This window comes from Lissotriton helveticus, chromosome 8, assembly GCF_964261635.1.
Source record: "Lissotriton helveticus chromosome 8, aLisHel1.1, whole genome shotgun sequence".
Lineage (NCBI taxonomy): Eukaryota > Metazoa > Chordata > Amphibia > Caudata > Salamandridae > Lissotriton > Lissotriton helveticus.
In genome coordinates this window covers 1,730,217,856-1,730,232,158 of record NC_136069.1, presented here as the reverse complement: position 1 = coordinate 1,730,232,158, position 14,303 = coordinate 1,730,217,856, and the positions used below count along the sequence as shown (strand labels likewise).

Sequence of the window (14,303 nt, the reverse complement as noted above, 5' to 3'; positions counted from 1 at the left end):
TAAATATTGTTCCCTAAATATGATCTATAGAACTATTATCCATTGGCAGTAAGAACTGAATATCTATTTGTGTAGATGGGCTCAGGCACACAATATTTGGGTGCGGTGACATGCATGTGTAATTTATTTTTACATTCACTCCACTCCACAGTACCACTGTGCAGGGGCCACTTAAACCTAAATCACCCAGAAACCGCCATAGGATTCCATTATCTGCTGTTTCTTTAGAAAGGTGACGGCCACTCTCAAGGCCCTCATCAGCCAGATGGTAGGTGGGGCTGCAGAGACCCCCTCTGGTGATGGACCGCTCAGGGGTCACTCTCCCTATCTCAAGACTCTGTTCCCTGTATTCTTAGGTAATGCACATCTCACAGGATGGAGAAGGACTGGCAAGGCTCACCTGATGCCATGAACCCGTCACAGTCTTCAGCCTTCTGCTGCTCTTCTCAATGTGTTTCCATGGTCACATATGGGAGCTGTACATCCTCCCACAGGATAGAGGAAGCATGGCAGAGGTCACAGTGTGTTCCTATGGTCACGTATGGGAGGTGTACAGCATCTCCCCGGATGGAGCAAGCATGGCCCAAGTGTAGGATGCTGTCTCTCTATATAGTGGACAAAAACAAAGTACACCACACCTAACACACATACAGCACCACAGCAGCTTTCTTCCAACCACCTCCTATCCATTAGACAATTTAGAACCTTACTGTATGACCCACATGCTGCACCACCACCTCTAACTCATACACCTTCCGCCCTAAACAGACACAAACCAAATAATCAACATGCCACTCTTCAGAGCTTCGCATCTCCATGTCTACTGTACAACAAGGTTACACTACAAAAACAAACCAGTGAACCAACTTACTCTCAAACACCGTCTCCACCACCTACACACGCAGACCCATCCAAATGCCTTCTTAGCCTGCTGGACGAGGAACACAATACAGAACAGCTACACGATTGCTATCCTCATACATCTAATACCAACACTAAGGACACACCTACTACAAGCCCACAAAACACTGCTCACTCTTCTACAAGACAAAGTCACACTACCCCCAAAGCACGTCTCTAAACTGTCTACTAAAATGCTCGATCACTCGCTAAAAACAAACATCCCATCTGCGACCTTCTCGCTGATGCAAAAACAGAGTTCACAGACAAACTGGCAAATCATTACACGGACAAAGCAGACACATTGGAGTCGTACTTAAAACAGAGACAAAGCATCAGCACTAACCCTTTTGCGAAGCTAGAATCCAAGAATACTCTAACCCAGCCTCTCTGTTCCTTCCAACACATCTCACATGATGAATTTATGGACAAAGCAAGCAGGCCTGCCAGCAGCCCTTCTGACCCGTGTCCACCACAAACCTTCAAGACAATTCTTCTAACTACCTCTGCTGCCACTGCAGTAAGAAGAATCATCAACAATTCCTTAGGTACTGAAATATTTCCAGAAGGGCTCAAAAAGTCATACAAACACCCATTAAGGAAGAAAACAAACTTGGACCCACTGAACCCTGACAACTACAGACCCATTACAAATGGACTTTTCCTGGGCAACTGATATAAGGAGCAGTGTTCGCCCAGATGTCACAAGTCATTGAAGAGAATGACATACTCTCAGACTTCCAAACAGGATTCCGTCCGGGAAGAGGCACTGAATCTGCCCTACTTGCCATCTGGTATGACCTGAAGAATACAGTTGACCTCAACGGGGTTGCTGCGCTACTCCTATTGGACCTCTCAGCTGCCTTTGACACGGTTGACAATGACACTCTGAAACAAAGACTCTATGAAGCCGGCATAGAGGGAACTGCTCTAGACTGGACCGTGTTCTAAATTCACAACAGAACTAATGTCATCCACACCCCACCTTTCTCGTCCAAACTATACTCCACAAAAGCAGGGGTCCCTCAAGGTTCTATCATCTCGCCCATGCTTTTCAACATTTACATGAAGTCTTTACCAGCACTGATCAATCAATTTCACCTCACGTGCTATAACTATGCAGATGACACACAAATACTCCTTCAACTGGAATGCCTCAAAGACATTGGAAAATCCCCAATTTTCAGTTGGCCCAGAGCCGTGGATCAGTGGATGACTTGGAGCCATCTCAAATTGAATTCTTCCATAGCAAAAATACTCATGTGTGGGGATTGGAAAAATGATGACCCGCTCGCCGTATAGTTTGATGATCTGGGATCACCGCCTAAAGTATTGAAGGAAGTATTGGGAGAGAAGTTGGCCTACCGGCTAGGGCAATCGACTTTTAATCTGGGGAACTGGGTTTGAGTCTCGGAAACGACGCTGAACATTCTGTGATTCTGGGCAAATCACTTAATCTCCCAGTGCCTAACAAAAATTAATGCGTCCTCATGTAATGCAACTGGTGTTATGTAAAGGGCTCTGATACCTGATTTGGGTCGAGATTGCCCAATATAAAACGCTGTTAAATAAAATAAAATAAATAAGTAAGAAACCTCGGAATGACCCTGGACTCCAAGCTGTCGATGAATGCCCAAGTGGACAAACTAGCAAGATCAAGCTTTGTTATTATAAAAACTCTGCGACAACTCTTCCCCCATCTGGGATTTTCACTTAAGGTCCAGGCTACCATCTCCCTTGTCGATTATGCCGATAGCCTCTAGCACGGATCAACTTTAACGACTATGAAAATACTACAATGGATTCAGAACTCGGCTTCCAGACTACTCTTACATATAAAGCCACAAGCCCACATCTCCACTGCATTGAAAGCCCTGCATTGGTTACCGGTTGCCCGAAGATCCACGTTCAAGCTGCTTTGTATCACTGAGGTTCCGTGACGATTTGAACCCGTGTTTGTAACATTGTCGCAAATACATAATTTTGGTATCAGTGAACCGCAAATGATCCATTTAGTATATCCTGGTGTTTTGGCTATGCTACGAGCAAGAGCACTCCTGTTATGAACACATTTCTGATCTACCCGTGGCATCCATCTTAGAACACGGAAGCCATTTTGTATTCCTTGCCCTCACATAGTCAATGGACACGCAATGACCTCTTTCAATTAAGGACACGTAGGCTTTAACAGGCAATTCACCTTGCTAGTGACACGTGCACCTTAGGCAAGCAACACTGTGGCACCATGACTCAGCAAGAGCTGCCTCCCCAGCCTGAGGCCAGTCCTGCTATACTGGTTCTCGTGTCCGTTGGCCTGATCATGATTAGGCGGCCGAAGCTGGTAGCCTTGCCCATTTACGACCCACAAACATCTCTTATCCTACTGTTCTATCTTCTACACCTGGCTCTGCTCCTTTCCTTCTGGGCCTTTATTAGGGGGAGGTAACGAAATTTACGATGAGGCGGTCCGGGTCTTGAATGAAAAGTTGACATGGGATTATGATGGAATAGTGGGAACCCCTCGTTCGTAATGTTTTGACATCAGATATTGTTGACGATTCCTGTGCAACGCCAAATATTTATTGTTTAAGATACAAAGGTTTTGGAATGTGCTAACATGTAAAGAATTTGCCTGAAGCCCAATATTCCGTATATAAGGAGCAACCCTCTTTGTACAAATTGAGCCGGCTCCTAGATACTGCCCATGTGTAGTTTCTGTAACTTCTGTGTCCCTGCAGTAATAAACCTTTGGTCTTTGACGCCACCATCGAGAAGCCCGTGTTTCTGTTTGTTTGTGCACCGAGGCAGGTAGAACTCCGGGGTCTTCGGGTGTTATCCCTGACACCTCTGGACGGAACCAAAAAGTCCAGAACTCCAATTGGCGCCCAACGTGGGGCGACGTCATTCGGTACCGGTCCAAAAGCCTGAAGAGTTCGAGAAACTTCGTGTGAAGATTCCAGAGGGAGGCGCCCCACTTCATCGATCCCGGCATATCGCAAAAGTGGCCCGACGTTCTCTTCCACGAGGGTTCCCGTTCGGATGGCTACAGTGGTCCGTTGCTTTGACCGTCGCCCTGTCTTGGACCCGAGGTGCAGTCCTTAGTACGGCGAGACGTGACGGGTTTCTCCTTGGTGACGTCTTCTGTGCCTCAGTTAAGTATTAAGTGGTTGCTAGTTGGTTACTTCGTAAGGGTTGCTCCTGTTTGGATAATCCCTTTTAGTTTTTGGTTTGGTTTGGTTTCGTAAGATTATCACTGGTTGTTCTGGTTAAGATAATCATTTGGTTCAGTTTGGGTATCGATATATTTGTTCGTTTTGGTAGGCCTAAGTTCTTGGTTCGAGTGCGCACCTTTTGTTTGTGTTTTGTCTGTTCTGTGTTCCGGATTATAAAATGGTAAGTCGGAAAAATTGTATGTTGTCTTGTTTTAGTTGCAACAGTGATTCCCAGTTGGAGGACTCGTGTCCGGTTCCTCCGATTGGAACTCCCCTTTATGATCTATATTGCAAATTTGTTGTGGGCCCTATCTCTTATAACGAGGTATGGATCCACTACACAGAGAAAGATGGTGTCCTTAGTTGGCCACTGCATGGTAGTTTTGAACCCCAAGTTCTTGATAATTTAGAAACGAAATTATTCAAGAAGAAAGCCCGGCCGGCAATGTTTGATTCTTTCCGTTATTGGCGAAAAGAATCTAAACAGAGAGAAATTAAAAAGTTGAAGAAAGAACAGAAAGAGCAAGAGTTGACTTTAGAACAGTCTGCTAAGCAGCTGCAACTCAACGAGTCTGAGAAGGCGATGGAGGTGGCCAATAGAGAGCGTAATTTAGCGATAGACAAGTGCTATCCTGCTTTGCCATCAAGTACAGCTAAGATAGTAGAGGACCCCGAAAAGGATCCCCTGTTGTCTTACTTGTTACGGTCACCCCCACCGTATGCACAGGGTGCTACGGCTCCACCTATACCGAATGTTCAATTACCGGTTGCTGGACAACCTGGTGTTCCTGCTCCTCTGAATCAAGTTCCTGTACCTCCTATGGTCAATATTAATGTTCCTTCGACACCCCCTCTTCCAGGGTTGCCGGCTTCTTTACCTATACCTGTATCGCTCACACCTGCTAGTTCACAAGCTGTTTTGCCCGCTACTCCTACTGTCCCTGTTCTATCTGTTCCAACTGCTACTCTATTTACTGCTTCTGCTAATATTATGACTCCGCTTTCTGTTCGTCGGAGAATCACTGATTCTGTCTCTAATATTTTATCTCCCTTCTATAAAACTCTGATTAAGACTCCTACCTCTGACTCTGTGCAGAGACGTAGTCAGCTTCCCAGTACTGAAGAAAGAGGAATATTAGATTCCACTGCTCTTAGATGGGTTTCGAAAGTTGGAAGATATAATGTACAAGATGTATTAGATACATTTATGCAATGGAACGAACCGACACAACGATATGTGTTCGATGAAATGTGCTTCCTTCTACGTGAGGAATTGGAAGAGGATGACTCTGAATCAAATAGGGAAGAATTAATTAATGTTCAGAAAGAGTTTGCTGCGGGTATGATAGTTGGTCAAAATATAAAAGAAGCGATGGAACAGATTTTAAGTTATAGGAATGACCCATCCCTTCGTTCACCGAGGGAGTTAGAGAAACGTAGTACGAAACAAAGTCGTCAATACCCAATGAGGGAGGTTCCACCAATTTGGCGTGAAGCTGTGCAAGCTAATGTAAACCTTGGTATTGCAGCCGCTCCAGCCCAATTCCAGAGAGTATGGATACATATTCCATGGAAGCGAGCTGAAGTATTAGCAGTGAAACAGGCCTTGCCAGATCCACGTAAAAATCCTGCAGGATACTACAAAGAGTTGGCTCAGACAGTTGACGCTTGTGTATTGAATCTAGCTGACATAGATCTGCTATTTGGTAATGTAGTACCGCAACCAATTTGGGCTAAAATTCGGAAAGAGAATCATCCAGTTGCCCTAGGTGGTGATTGGGCAGCTATAATTGCGGCGGATGGTCAGCAAACAGGTGGTTCCAAACCTGAACCTGTAATTGCTAATTTGCCTGGTAGAATAATCGATTTAATGAAAACCCTAATGCCAGCATTACGCGTTAACTGGGACAAATTGTCCGCGTGCAAACAGAAGAAAGACGAAAGCGTCTCTGACTTTTTCACAAGATTCGAGGAGACTTTTGTGGATCATAGTGGTCAGGATATGAGCACAGAAGGAGGCCAGAGATTATTTGTTGATAAATTTGTGCACAATCTGTTGCCCGAACTTAGTGGTAAATTAAAGAATTCTGAAAGTGCGTGGGCTGTCTCTACGACTGCGCAAATACTTGCGACTGCCCAGTACTATGAAAATAGGGATAAAGAGGAGAAAGAAAAATCAGATAAAAAGACGAAAGATTTAAAAACTAAAGTTCTTTTACAGCAAGCATATCCGCCTCGCTCGAATCAGACTAATACACAGCAAGGGTCATATCAAAAGACGGAGTATAATTTTCAGAGGCCACAGTACCAATGAAATCAGTGTGCTTATTGCAAAATGGAAGGCCATTATAAGACTGAGTGTCCAGTCTTAGCGCAAAATAATGCTGCGACAGCTCAGAGAGGTCGTGGTAGTTCTATACAAAACTCTAGAGGTCGAGGACGAGGTGCTATGCCTCCACAGACAAGTGATCGCCCTTCTAATCATTTCGATCAGCGAAATGGACAATCTGCCCAACAAAATAGGTCTCAACAGTATCATGTTGAAGACTACTATGAAGCTAGTGAGGAAGTTCAGCCAAGGGAGTACTAGGACAGCCATGGACAAAGAGAGGGAGTAGTATCAGTTCCAGTAGATCAGAGTGGGCCTTATGTCGCAGTAGCAACATCAGGTATAGTCGAACCGTTTCTGTTGGATACTGGTGCAGCAAAAAGTTCTATCATACATGCGAAACTCCCTGGCGCACCTTTGTCTGGCTCAACAAACGTTTTAGTAGGTTTTTCAGGCGCCCCTGTTCACAACCCTGTTTCTGGTCCTTTGTCTATTTCTGTTGGACCCCGCCACTTGAAAGCACCCCTGATTTTGACGACAGGTTGTAATGAAAATCTGCTTGGTTTAGACTTGTTAAAACGCCTATATGCGACATTGTACTGTTCTCCAGAAGGAGTACAGCTTACGTTGGGTAAAAGAATCACCTCTCCAATGTACTTGTCGATGGATGCGCTCCCACCAGAGCTGCGTTCTCTCCCTGATACTCTTTGGGCGACTGGTCCTAATGATGTAGGTCTTTTAGAAATCCCACCATATGTAGTAACTTTGAAAGCGAATGTAAAATTTCCACGAATTCCACAATACAGAATCTCTAGTGAAGGTGAGCGTGCGCTCCTACTGATAGTACAAGATCTGATTAAGAAAGACGTTGTAGAAGAAACTAGAGGTAATGTCTGTAATAGTCCTGTACTGCCTATTCTGAAACGAACTGACCCAACAAAACCTCCAGTATATAGGTTTGTAATTGATCTTAGAGAGGTTAATAAAATTGTGATTCCACAGTTTCCTGTGGTTCCAGACATTACTGCATTGTTAACGTTGATTCCTGCTACAGCAGCATGGTTTTCGGTTATCGACTTGAAAAATGCCTTTTTCAGCATTCCGATAGCCGAGGAAAGCAGAGATATCTTCGGTTTCTCTTTAGGAGGACGAAGCTTCAGGTTTAAACGTGCTCCACAAGGTTATTGTGAAAGCCCGTCCATTTATAGTCAAGCATTAAAAAGCCAGTTAGACTCATTTGTACTTCCTCCTGGTTCTGCTTTAGTACAATATGTCGATGATCTTCTAATGGCTGCCGATGACAAGGAAACTTGCAAAACAGCTACAATTTCTTTATTGCATCATTTGTCAAATTTGAATCACAAGGTGTCACCTTCAAAAATGCAATACTGTTGCCAAGAAGTGACCTACCTAGGTCATCTCTTGTCAAAGGAGGGAAGGAAGTTGACCCCAGAGAGAATAAAAGCAATTACACAGATGAATGTTCCTAGCACGCAGAGAGAAGTACGTGCCTTTTTAGGTATTACCTCATATTGTAGGCAATGGATCCCGAATTTTTCTCTTTTGGCAAAGCCATTGGTAGCTTTGACTGGGAAAAATGTTTCGAGTCCAGTGCCATGGTCTGCCGAATGTCAGGAGAGTTTTTCTGAATTACGAAATGCACTGTGTTCAGCTCCTGTATTGGGTACACCCGATTACAGTAAGCCATTCACGCTCTATGTCCATGAGAGAGAAGGTTGTGCGTTGAGTGTTTTGACACAGAAATTTGGTGATAAACAACGCCCTTGTGCGTATTTTTCATCAACATTAGATCCGGTAGCTAGAGCGTTGCCCAGTTGCTTGAGAGCTACGGCCGCAGCTGCAGCCTCCATTCGACAATCTGCTGGTTTAGTAATGAACAACATGCTAGTGGTTATGGTTCCTCATGCTGTGGATACACTCATGAACCGAACCAAGACGCAGCACCTTACCAGTGCTAGATTATCAGGTTACGAACTGACACTGCTAGTGAGGTTCCGTGACGATTTTATTCGTGTTTGTAAACATTGTCGTAAATACATAATTTTGGTATCAGTGAACCGCAAATGATCCATTTAGTATATCCTGGTGTTTTCGCTATGCTACGAGCAAGAGCACTCCAGTTACAAACACATTTCTGTTCTACCCATGGCATCCATCTTAGAACACGGAAGCCATTTTGTATTCCTTGCCCTCACATAGTCAATGGACACGCAATGACCTCTTTTCATTTAAGGACACGTAGGCTTTAGCCGGCGATTCACCTTGCGAGTGACACGTGCACCTTAGGCCAGCAACGCTGTGGCAGCATGACTCGGCAAGAACTGCCTCCCCAGCCTGAGGCCAGCCCTGCTATACTGGTTCTTGTGTTCGTTGACCTGATCATGATTAGGCGGCCGAAGCTGGTAACCATGCCCATTTACGACCCACAAACATCTCTTATCCTGTCTTTCTATCTTCTACACCTGGCTCTGCTCCTTTCCTTCTGGGCCTTTATTAGGGGGAGGTAACGAAATTTACGATGAGGCGGTCCGGGTCTTGAATGAGAAATTGACATGGGATTATGATGGACTAGTGGGAACCCCTCATTCGTAATGTTTTGACATCAGATACTGTTGACGATTCCTGTACGACGCCAAATATTTATTGTTTAAGACACGAATGTTTAGAACTGTGGAAACATGTAAAGAATTTGCCCTGAGCAGAATATTTAGTATATAAGGAACAACCCTCTTTGTACAAATTGAACAGGCTCCTAGACACTGCCCGTGTGCAGTTTCTGTGACTTCTGTGTCCCTGCAGTAATAAACCTTTGGTCTTTGACGCCACCATCGAGAAGCCCGTGTTTCTGTTTGTTTGTGCACCGAGACAGGTTGAACTCCGGGGTCTTCGGGTGTTTTCCCCGACACCTCTGGACGGAACCAAAAAGTCCAGAACTCCAATTGGCGCCCAACGTGGGGCGACGTCATTCGGTACCGGTCCAAAAGCCTGAAGAGTTCGAGGAGCTTCGTGTGAAGATTTCAGAGGGAGGCGCCCCACTTCATCGATCCCGGCATATCGCAAAAGTGGCCCCGACGTTCTCTTCCACGAGGGTTCCCGTTCAGACGGCTGCAGTGGTCCGTTGCCTTGACCGTCGCCCTGTCTTGGACCCGAGGTGCAGTCCTCAGTACGGCGAGACGTGACGGGTTTCTCCTTGGTGACGTCTTCAGTGCCTCAGTTAAGTATTCAGTGGTAGCTAGTTGGTTATTTTGTGAGGGTTGCTCCTGTTTGGATAAACCTTTTAGTTCTCAGTTCAGTTCAGTTCTGTAAGATTATCACGATAATCATTCTGTTCAGTTCAGGTATCGATACATTTGTCAGTTCTGGTAGGCCTAAGTTCTTGGTTCGAGTGCGCATCTTTTCTGTTTGTGTCTTGTTTGTTTTGTGTTCCGGATTATAAAATGGTAAGTCGGAAAAATTGTATGTTGTCTTGTTTCAGTTGCAACAGTGATTCCCAGTTGGAGGACTCGTGTTTGGTTCCTCCGATTGGAACTCCCCTTTATGATCTATATTGCAAATTTGGTGTGGGCCCTATCTCTTATAACGAGGTATGGATCCGCTTCACAGAGAAAGATGGTGTCCTTAGTTGGCCACTACATGGTAGTTTTGAACCTGAAGTTCTCGATAATCTAGAAAGAAGGTTGTTTAAGAAGAAAGCCCGGCCGGCAATGTTTGATTCTTTCCGTTATTGGCGAAAAGAATCTAAACAAAGAGAAATTAAAAAGTTGAAGAAAGAACAGAAAGAGCAAGAGTTGACTTTAGAACAGTCTGCTAGGCAGCTGCAACTCAACGAATCTGAAAAAGCGATGGAGGTGGCCAATAGAGAGCGTAATTTAGCGATAGACAAGTGCTATCCTGCTTTGCCATCGAGTACGGCTAAGATAGTAGAGGACCCTGAAAAGGATCCCCTGTTGTCTTACTTGTTACGATCACCCCCACCGTATGCACAGGGTGCTACGGCTCCACCTATACCGAATGTTCAATTACCGGTTGCTGGACAACCTGGTGTCCCTGTTCCCGCTCCCCTGAATCAAGTTCCTGTACCTCCTGTGGTCAATATTCATGTTCCTTCGACAACCCCTCTTCCAGGGTTGCCGGCTTCTTTACCTATGCCTGTGTCGCTCACACCTGCTAGTTCCCAAGCTATTCTGCCTGCTACTACTACTGTTCCTAATCTATCTGTACCAACTGCTACTCTATTCACTGCCTCTGCTAATATAATGACTCCACTTTCTGTTCGTCGGAGAATCACTGATTCTGTCTCTAATATTCTATCTCCCTTCTATAAAACTCTGATTAAGACTCCTACCTCTGACTCTGTGCAGAGGCGTAGCCAGCTTCCCAGTACTGAAGAAAGAGGAATATTAGATTCCACTGCTCTTAGATGGGTTTCAAAAGTTGGAAGATATAATGTACAAGATGTATTAGATACATTTATGCAATGGAATGAACCGACACAACGATATGTGTTCGATGAAATGTGTTTCCTTCTACGTGAGGAATTGGAAGAGGATGACCCTGAATCAAATCTAGAAGAATTAATTAATGTACAGAAAGAGTTTGCTGCAGGTATGATAGTTGGACAAAATATAAAAGAAGCGATGGAACTGGTTCTAAGTTATAGGACCGACTCATCCCTTCGTTCACCGAGAGAATTAGAGAAACGTAGTACGAAACAAAATCGTCAATACCCAATGAGAGAGGTTCCACCAATTTGGCGTGAAGCTGTGCAAGCTAACGCAAACCTTGGTATTGCAGCCGCTCCGGCCCAATTCCAGAGAGTCTGGATACATATTCCATGGAAGCGAGCTGAAGTATTAGCAGTGAAACAGGCCTTGCCAGATCCGCGTAAAAATCCTGCAGGGTACTACAAAGAGTTGGCTCAAACAGTTGACGCTTGTGTATTGAATCTTGCTGACATAGATCTGCTATTTGGTAATGTAGTACCGCAACCAATTTGGGCTAAAATTCGTAAAGAGAATCATCCAGTTGCCCTAGGTGGTGACTGGGCAGCTATAATTGCAGCGGATGGTCAACAAATAGGTGGTTCCAAACCAGAACCCCTAATTGCTAATTTGCCTGGTAGAATAATCGATTTAATGAAAACCTTGATGCCAGCATTGCGCGTTAACTGGGACAAATTGTCCGCGTGCAAACAGAAGAAAGACGAAAGCGTCTCCGACTTTTTCACAAGATTCGAGGAGACTTTCGTGGATCATAGTGGTCAGGATATGAGCACAGAAGGAGGTCAGAGATTATTTGTTGATAAATTTGTGCACAATCTGTTGCCAGAACTTAGTGGTAAATTAAAGAAATTCTGAAAGTGCGTGGGCTGTCTCTACGACTGCGCAAATACTTGCGACTGCCCAGTACTATGAAAATAGGGATAAAGAAGAGAAGGAAAAATCAGATAAAAAGACGAAAGATTTAAAAACTAAAGTACTTTTACAGCAAGCATATCCGCCTCGCACGAATCAGACTAACATGCAGCAAGGGTCATATCAAAGAACGGATTGTAATTTTCAAAGGCCACAGTACCAATGGAATCAATGTGCTTATTGCAAAGTGGAAGGTCATTACAAAAATGAGTGTCCAGTTCGGGCACAAAATAATGCTGCGGCAGCTCAGAGAGGTCGTGGTAGTTCTATGCAAAACTCTAGAGGTCGAGGACGAGGTGCTATGCCTCCGCAGACGAGTGATCGCCCTTCTAATTATTTCGACCAGCGAAATGGACAATCTGCCCAACAGAATAGGTCTCCACAGTATCATGTTGAAGACTATTATGAAGCTAGTGAGGAAGGTCAGCAAAGTGAGTACTAGGACAGCCATGGACAAAGAGAGGGAGTAGTATCAGTTCCAGTAGATCAGAGTGGGCCTTATGTCGCAGTAGCAACATCAGGTATAGTCGAACCGTTTCTGTTGGATACTGGTGCAGCAAAAAGTTCTATCATTTATGCGAAACTCCCTGGCGCACCTTTGTCTGGCTCAACAAACGTTTCAGTAGGTTTTTCGGGCGCCCCTGTTCATAACCCTGTTTCTGGTCCTTTGTCGATTTCTGTTGGACCCTGTCAATTGAAAGCACCCCTGATTTTGACGACAGGTTGTAACGAAAATCTGCTTGGTTTAGACTTGTTAAAACGCCTGTACGCGACATTGTACTGTTCTCCAGCAGGAGTACAGCTTACGTTGGGTAAAAGAATAATCTCTCCGATGTACTTGTCGATGGATGCGCTCCCACCAGAGTTGCGTTCACTCCCTGATACTCTTTGGGCGACTGGTCCTAATGATGTAGGTCTATTGGAAATTCCACCCTATGTAGTAACTTTGAGAGCAAATGTCAAACTTCCACGAATTCCACAATACAGAATCTCTAGTGAAGGTGAGCTTGCGCTCCTACTGATAGTGCAGGATCTGATTGAGAAAGACGTTATAGAAGAAACTAGAGGTAATGTCTGTAATAGTCCTGTACTGCCTATTTTGAAACGAACTGACCCAACAAAACCTCCAGTATATAGGTTTGTAATTGATCTCAGAGAGGTTAATAAAATTGTGATTCCACAGTTTCCTGTGGTTCCAGACATTACTGCATTGTTAACGTTGATTCCTGCTACAGCAGCATGGTTTTCGGTTGTCGACTTGAAAAATGCCTTTTTCAGCATTCCGATAGCCGAAGAAAGCAGAGATATCTTCGGTTTCTCTCTAGGAGGACGAAGCTTCAGGTTTAAACGCGCTCCACAAGGCTATTGTGAAAGCCCATCCATTTACAGTCAAGCATTAAAAAGCCAGTTAGATTCCTTCGTACTTCCTCTTGGTTCTGCTTTAGTACAATATGTTGATGATCTTCTAGTGGCTGCTGATGACAAGGAAACTTGCAAAACAGCTACGATTTCTTTATTGCATCATTTATCAAATTTGAATCACAAGGTGTCACCTTCAAAAATGCAATACTGCTGCCAAGAAGTGACCTACCTAGGTCATCTCTTGTCAAAGGAGGGAAGGAAGTTGACCCCAGAGAGAATAAAAGCAATTACACAGATGAATGTTCCTAGCACGCAGAGAGAAGTACGTGCCTTTTTAGGTATTACCTCATATTGTAGGCAATGGATCCCAAATTTTTCTCTTTTAGCAAAACCATTGGTAGCCTTGACTGGGAAAGGTGTTCCGAGTCCGGTACCATGGTCTGCAGAATGTCAGCAGAGTTTTTCTGAATTGCGAAATGCACTGTGTTCAGCACCTGTATTGGGTACACCCGACTACAGTAAGCCATTCACGCTCTATGTCCACGAGAGAGAAGGTTGTGCATTGAGTGTTTTGACGCAGAAATTTGGTGATAAACAACGCCCTTGTGCGTATTTTTCATCAACGTTAGATCCGGTAGCCAGAGCATTGCCTAGTTGCTTGAGAGCTACAGCCGCAGCTGCAGCTTCCATTCGACAATCTGCTGGTTTAGTAATGAACAACATGCTAGTAGTTATGGTTCCTCATGCTGTGGATACACTCATGAACCGAACCAAAACGCAGCACCTTACCAGTGCTAGATTATCAGGTTACGAACTGACACTGCTAGCGAGTCATATTCAGATCAAAAGATGCAATGTATTGAATCCAGCAACATTGTTGCCGACTAGCCAAGAGTCGAGTGATTCCGAACCACACGACTGTTGTTTCAAAACTGAGGAAGAAACCAAAGGACGAATTGATCTAAAAAACACTCCGTTATCAGATCCAGATGGCACGCTGTATGTTGATGGGTCTTGCTTCAAATTGGAGAATGGTGATGTGACTGCTGCTTATGCAGTAACGAC

The 14,303-nt window shown here is 44.5% G+C and overlaps 1 protein-coding gene across 1 annotated transcript in view; it reads right to left on the bottom strand.

Moving 5' to 3' along the window:
* Nucleotides 1-14,303, bottom strand: part of LOC144773673 (NXPE family member 1-like) — a 233,850-nt gene that overhangs the window by 87,361 nt on the left and 132,186 nt on the right. The gene's annotated exons all lie outside the window — the stretch shown is intronic.